Source organism: Charadrius vociferus, unplaced genomic scaffold (genome assembly GCF_000708025.1).
Source record: "Charadrius vociferus isolate BGI_N301 unplaced genomic scaffold, ASM70802v2 scaffold45, whole genome shotgun sequence".
Lineage (NCBI taxonomy): Eukaryota > Metazoa > Chordata > Aves > Charadriiformes > Charadriidae > Charadrius > Charadrius vociferus.
Genome location: NW_009648712.1, coordinates 3237143 through 3244836, shown reverse-complemented (window position 1 = coordinate 3244836; position 7694 = coordinate 3237143). Strand labels below are relative to the sequence as shown.

Here is a 7694-nt window from a genome sequence, read left to right as displayed (position 1 = left end):
GTCTTATTTACTATTTTTCAACAAAACCCAGGCACTAAATCAATCATCATCTGTAATTATTGCTGCAGTAATTACCTTTGGGGAGTAGGTTATCATTCTTGGTGGCCTTTGTTCAAATATCTTTTTCCTTTTCCCTGTTTTATTTTCCTTGAATCATGTCAATTTTTGAGTGGATTAATAGTATTCTAAAAGCAGTCCGATTGCAAGGTTTCTGAAAGGGCTAATAATGCGATTCATCTGAGAAGTGGAAAGATGCTTGCATAGACATAGCATTTAAATTCATTGATAAGAGTCTGCCCATCAATTACTATATCTTCATTTTTAGTGAACAAACAAAAGCTGTAAGTAATGTTGCAAGGAGAATTTCAGCTGTGCCACCTATGCAGCATTTATTTAATCTCCTTATTTCTTAAGCATTACTGATTTAGTCAGTACAAAATATAGTTCTACAGTTTAAAAATAAACAGTATTTTAAACAGCTTCTCTGAAAAACTATTCTTTGAATGTATGTAAATGAGTTATTTAAACTCATGAGTGCTGTTTTACATCTAAATAAAATATGGAGTTACACATTACATTTCCAATTTGTCATGTACTTAGCAACCCTTTCTGGGGGGAAGATATAAGAGATATTTTTGATATGTCTGTCACTTTTGATAACTTAATTTGAAACTTATATCTTAGGGGAATACTGATACAAGGCAGGTAAATACATTAAAACAAAATGACAATTGAGTTTTTTATATTGAATGCATGAAACTAACGTTCATCTGAAATGGTGGGTGTTAAGAACTTGCTAATGACTAAATTTCTGCTATTTCTTGAAAATACACCTTTTTGAATTACCCTGGTTACTGTTTAGATTCCTTTTCTACTTCTTTTTCTCTCTCTTTTTTTTTTTTTTTTTTTTTCCCTTTCCTGTTTTGGTTTCTTGCCAACTTTGGTCTGACTGTCCCCCAGCTCTTGACAAGGATTGCATCTCAGGTTTGGACCTAGGGAAGAAAAAAAGGCACGGCTAGTATTAGATAAGCCCCTTACAATTTAAGAATAATAAAAACATCTTTCCAAGGAGAAGTAAGATTGTAATTATTTTCTGTGAAAAGCACTGTCTCTTACAAATATGCTACAGGGTTGTGGCAAAGAAAAGTCTCAAAAGGAGAGTAAATTATTTAACTTTCTGAAGAACTCTAATTTCAGTATCTTATTTTACTTCAGGAAGGAGGAATTAAAGTTCAACTGCCGGGTTCTTTTAGGGAGTGGAAGGATCAGTTGCATCAAATTCATCAGTCCTGACCTATATTTCATTCTACTGATTAATTTATCCCATTTCCTTGGCTAGTTTCTGGAAAAAAAAAAATAAAATATCTATTAGGTATCATTGACCTGATCAAAATCACCTAATGCATTTGGTGGGGGAGGAAGGATAGCAAGAGAAAAGCAGGTGGGGAAAGAAAAGTCAGAGATATGATACCCGTGGATAAGCCCCAAAAGAGCCACTGTGCAAAGGAAGGGTATTGACAAAGGGCAATTGCTGTGACTCCTTAAACTCCTAACACCTAAGGGCAACCCCATTCCCTAAGCAAATCCGTGCTGGAGACCCCCTGAGATGAGAAAGCGAGGGAGTGGGGAGAGCAGCTAGCTCGTATCTTGTTTAACTTGGCTATTTGAATGGTAAACCTTTTTTCGCGACTTGGCGTGCTTTGTAGATATCACACTTAGGTTACTGACCGCCTTCCCCCTCCCTCCCCTTTCTGGTTTATGGGGTTTTAGTTTTGGGAGGGCTTGAGGTTTTTCTTTTACCCTTACTACCGGCTTTTGATGAGAAACTTTGTTTATAAGCAAAGTTACAAAAATATAGTCACTTGCAAAGAAACCCAGGTATTCTTTATACAAAGCTGAATGAAAATGCAGTCCTATGAAATGCCAAACCCAGGTTTCTCTGAGCTACAGTCAGGTAATGTTCATTATGCTAAAGTCGCATGTGAAAAATCACTGAAATTGTAGGTGTCAGATAAACCATCGCAAAAAAACTAGAACAGCCACACACATTTAATAGGAGCGCTGATCTCTGAAAGTGATTTCTTTTGGAAAAAAATGCAAAACTATTTTGTTATTACTTCAAAGTAAATTTTTACTCATTGTAATTTTGTATCCCACATTAGACTGCAGAAATAGAATTACTGAATATTAGTTCCTAGAAAGACGAGAAGGAGAAATTTATCGGCTGTGTTTTACATATCTATGTTCTGCTTAAAGAAAGCTTGTATCTTGAAATATTTTGGCAAGCCCGGAGCGTCTCTTAAAGTTGTTCCCTCTTTTTGAGGAAACCTGGGTACTCTTTCCACCCTGGCTAAATTTATAACTGCAGCTCAATTCATGCAGAGTGTTGGGGACCGAGTAAATGTACCTGTGTTTTAATGTGACTTGTTTTCTCATCATAAATCCGAAGCGAAAGGATGTTTCTCATACAGAGGTGCAGGTGGTGGGGTGTAGTGCCAAGGAAGATAGAACAGTAGTGGATTAAAACAAAAATCTTACTTAATAGCAGCAATAGTTCAGAGAGAATCTGACATTCGGATCCCCTTCAAACAGTAGCCTTTACATTTCTGTGTATCTGTCAACTATTTGGATGTTTATTCTCAGCCCCAACCCTCCCCAGCTTCTAAATTGTGTGGACTAGACTCGAAAGTCATTAGATTGTCTGCTGATTAGACTATAATCAATCCAGCATAAACAAAACCAGCAATTAGTATTGGCATGGTTTCTGTGAACTTGACTGAAAGTTTCAGTATCACCGGTCCAAAAAACTTTTTCTGAACGGGCTGTTTGCAGGAACTGTGTTATTTTGGCATCATCATTTTATAGGGAGGGAACAAAAAATTCATAAGATTCCATTTGGCCTGAAAAGCAAAAACATCTGTTTGATGCATGAGTGGATTGCTGGCTTCTATTTGGCCATCCAAAAAAGGGCAAAAATTAAGATATCGAACATAAAAGAGTACATGAAAAAGCAAATTACAAAGAGGATTTAAGATTAGCATCTTTTTATAATGCAGGCTATTTATAGCGTGCTCTTTTTGACTTGCCAAAGCATGCCCCAGCTCCTTTATATATTAAAAAAATCCGTAACAACAAAAACATCCCTAACCCTTAGTAATATTCATTGACTTTGGCAGCGCATAGTGGTATTGATGGTCTTGATTAGCTGTAGGATTACAGCAATGCTACCCAGTCATTTTCGGGGCCAACGTGAATTGTATTGACCATCACCATCTACTTTTTAGAAGCAGGTACTGTTAGGAGTGAACATCTGAAGAGCTGCATCTAAACAGCTACTGGTTGTACTGCTGGTAAAGGTGAAATCTTGTGGCGAAGCTAATATTAAGGGGCTTAGAAATGCTGCGTGTTTGGTTTGGTTTGATTTTGTTTTCCCGAGCTGCTGTTCACTTGTGTAACAAGGGAAGCTGTCAGTATGGAGGCAGTTATCTAACATGTGTAGGGTAACGTTATCCGCCATGATCTAAGATGTCTTGAAAGGCTTCATGTTTCTCTGTAATTCATTCAGTCTAAGTTACAACTGGTTTAATAGCTCTCATTTCTTTGTTCTGAAACATGGTTCAGTGTTTAGAAACTCATGCATTCCTCCTTTTGAATAATTGTACATGAGGAAGGGATCTAGAAGAACTGTTAACGTTTTAGGTAGACCGTACAGATTCAGTGTTTTTTCTATGTAAAATATTGGAAATAAGATACTTGGCGTTGTTTTTTTCAGCTTGATTACTATATGTGTATGTGTGTGTGTGTGTATATGCTGATACCTTATGACAGACCTGTTAGCATCTTTTCCCAGCTGTATTTTATGGTTTCTATTGGTTCCTGTAGGGCTACCTGAGCTCAAAATCAGTCTCAGCTGGGGGTGGGAAAAATGCGCTAGTTCACTTAAATCAGAACTGTGGCATATATATGTATGTATAGATATTTTTCCCTGAAGGGACAACATACAGATCTATGAAGAATTTGGCCTGGTTTATTTGGTGCTATGAAAATGTTCATGTCTGTTTTCAAATGTATTTTGCAGTGTGTTATGTTACTACAAAGCATTAAAGTTTTTCAGTTGCTGTTTTTACAAAAGTCAGATAGCACAAGAGAAGCTTTTAAATCCTTTTAAATCATAATGCAACACGGCATAGGATTCTGACAAAAGAATGTGCAAAAACCGAAAGAGGTGGCGAGGTTTGTTTTTGTTTTAACTTTAATTTTAGACAACTTGAGTTCTATTTCACCTCAAGTATCAGTAATTATGCTAGTTTAGCAATTATTAGAGATGAAAGAAATTCTGTTAGATATGAGTCTCCTAAACTTCAGTAGCTTCAGTTTTAGCCAGGATAATGATCAAGGAGTAGTTAGCCATATGCCTAGGGACTACGCTGTAGCAGAAAAGATAGCGCTGATCTTGGGGGTATCCTTATTACAACGTGTTATAATTAACATCTTCATTCATCCCTCCTACTTTCCAAAAAAATCTGCTTTATGTAATTCTGTGCACACAGTAAGACTGTACAAAATTGCCCTCTTCCAAGGGATTTTTGAACCAGGACCATTGTCCTCTGTATTTACAGTGTCAGTTAACACTGGTCACGCTTTTTTCCCCCGCTTCACATTCCTTTGGTTTCAAACACTTTTTTCCCCTCTATACTGTGTAATTATTGAGAAAAAGATGTAGACAATTTTTTCCCATCATTTTTCAGGATTTAGTCTAGGTTATCCATGTTCTTTTGGTCTGTGCACATTTGAGCCTTTTAGATTTTCCTTTGGCTAGAGTGATGCTGCGCATGCTATACCGCAACTTTTCTTTGTACAGTTGAATCTGTATAATGTGTAGTCAGAAGGGCTGTAGGATTATTGCTTACCAATTCTGCACAGTTAATGCCCAATGAAATTTTAGATTTTGGGGGGATGTGTTTTCATTGTGGTATTTTTTCCTTCTTTTTTTTTTATCATGGGAGCAAGACGGGTGTTTTCTGAGTAAGTGATTCATCTGATACTTTCACTTTTAAATATTTTTCTTTTTAAGGTGAGGATTTTTAGTCCTTCAAGATTTCTTAAAGTAATTTATAGATCTGTTGGTATAGTGACTTTCCCCTCCCCCCCCCTTCCTTCTTTTTAATGTGATATGGCCTTACTATGGTTCTTTGAAAATAAAGTATAAGTTACTAGTTAGCCTTCTTACGAATTTGAAACAGTACTAGGTATTAGTTAAACAGCCTCTTGGCTGAAGCAGAACACCTTTTTTCCCTGAGGACAAATGGACAGGGTCTTGATAGTGAGGGTATCAGGGTTTTCCCTCCTTCCTAAACCCCGTTTTTGGAGAGTTTATTCTCTCACGCAAGGCAATAACCTGAAAAAGGAATTTTATCCTTACCAAACAGGACGTGCAAAATCTTTCTCCTAATTTCTTATATAGACACTCGGTGTTACATACGAGCGTGGAAAAGCTAGAGCACTTTGAAGTCTAAATGTCCTGGTCGACTGCACAATAGGTGGCTTTTGTATACAGTCACTGAAACTTGTTGTGCCTTACTATTATTAGGTTGTGTTTTGCCGGGAAAATACATTTCAAACAATGAATTCCGTGCTAATTGATTTTTAGTTTTATTTTTTTGTTGTTCACTTCTTTTGGTAACCTATCAAGTTCAAATACCATTATTGACTCATTAACTTCTTGAAAGGAACTTTAAAAACAAAAATAAAATACCTGCTGTGTTGCTGGACTGGATGATGCAATGTAGTAAGGCAGTGTCCTTGGGAAGACTAGGTAATGCTTTCTCAAAACTTTCCCTAGCACTGAATTATGATGGCTGTTTTTTTGTTGTTTTGTTGTTTTTTTTTCCAGACAGAGTCAAGTGAATTTCTAACTTTGATAGCAGCAGTCGAAGGGAGGAGGGGGTGGGGAAGTTAATTATTTTCCACCTCCAAAGAATACAATTGCAAGGAAGGAACTTTCTGATTCACTGGTTCCAGGACAACAGGATGTCAAGATCCATGCCTGATGTAACGTTTTCACCCTGAAGATGGGAGGAGGAAATGAGTTGCTATTGGTCTGGGCTTGCAACTGCTGGGAAGGGACTGCGTTACGTGACTTATAAAGAGGTAGAGCATAGGAAAAGATTTGGTTGTGATTTCTGGTGAATCTGGTGAGCAGAAGACTCGCTAACCGGACACAAATGTAAATCAATGAAGAAAGGTCAGAAAGCTCTAAGGCCCCAAAAAAAAGAGGACTTGCATGCTGCAGTGCTTAGTTTACAGGTGCCTGGTTGCCTAGTGGGATAGTCATCCGGCACTAGGCGCTTGGATTCTTTATATAATCCATAGGTAGGTTAGGGGTTTATGAATGTTGTTGAGTAAGAACTACCTTAAGGAGACAGTATGAAAAGCCTGGAAAGAATTGTGTGTCTTGGCTCCTCCCCCGTTCTAGATGTGGGTGTCTTACCTAGTGCAATAGCATATCTCATAGTGGTCACTTATCTGATCCAGCTTTTTGGAGACAGGGAACAGGTCATTCCTTTCCTGCCAAATTAGAAGGAATTAAGGAGTTGTGCTGCTGCTCTTCCTCTCCCCTTTACTGAAGAGGGAAAGTTACTTGTTCTAGGATACGAGAGACAGAGTTCTGTTCTGTGCTTTGTTTTAGTGTTTGAATCTGTATCTCACAGGAGTACATTGGTCATTACACAGTAGCATATTGTGCTATGAGTGTGAGTTGCCATTATATTTTTTTTGATGATGCTTCCCTTTTCAAAAGTGTAATTAAGTATTTGTTGGGTGAGAAAGAGCACTCACACAAGAATCATGGCTCAAATGGCTTGAGTGCCAATGGAGAATGGGAAAACCTGACTCCTGGTATGCCAAGTACCTACTGCAATATTATTTCTGTTGAATTGTTTCAGTGAAACCAGAACTGGAGTCCATGTGTTCCACTTCCCGTGTGGGTCCCCTAACCACAAGGATAAGGTATCATGGTAATTCTCCTTCTTTCTAGTTCAGTGAATACTGTAGCTGAGGTATGGCAGCTTCAACAGCAATGAGTGAGTGCACCTCAAGTCTGAGGGTAAGTGTTCTTTCTTAGGAAGCTCATGACATGAGTACAAATCCTTCTGACAGAGAAGAAAGTTGAGCTGGTGCCACCCACATCCCGGGTGAGTGATCTATCCAGTGGGTGTGGGCAAGAGGGGGAAAGGAAGAGGTAATTCAACCCACACGTTTTCTGCCAGTATCTTGTAGCAACCAGGGAAAGGTATGTAAACTCTGAAGAACCAGCCCATAAGACTGCATCCAAAGCCAGGGCAGGCAGGAGAATATTTAATCTTAATATTTAATCTTATTTAATCTTTAATTTTAATCACTAGCCAGCTGCAGTGGGGCTTTAGTTTGATTTCAGCATTGAACTGCACAGCACTGAGAAGGCCTGGATGGTAAAACCATAGGTACTGCCTGACCTGAGTGGCTTCTGGCAATTTAGATGCAGCATCCCCTCACTAGTTTTTGGGCTTCTAAGCTCCTTTGTGGATATAGACCAGAGTGCTGTTCTACATGGTAGAAAGTAATCTAGAACAGAGAAGAGAGTTTGAGGGATCAAAAAGAAACGTATAAAACCCTGGTGCACAATAGATGGAGATCTCTGGTAAATCAGGGATAAT

At 38.2% G+C, this 7694-nt stretch overlaps 1 protein-coding gene across 1 annotated transcript in view; it reads left to right on the top strand.

The window, feature by feature from the left end:
- The first annotated feature begins 1585 nt into the window (after positions 1 to 1585).
- ZNF521 (zinc finger protein 521) overlaps positions 1586 to 7694 on the top strand; it is a 229005-nt gene continuing 222896 nt past the window's right edge. The window contains exon 1 of the mRNA XM_009886636.1: positions 1586 to 1671. The gene's annotated coding sequence lies outside the window, so the exon portion shown is untranslated. The remainder of the gene's footprint in view (positions 1672 to 7694) is intronic.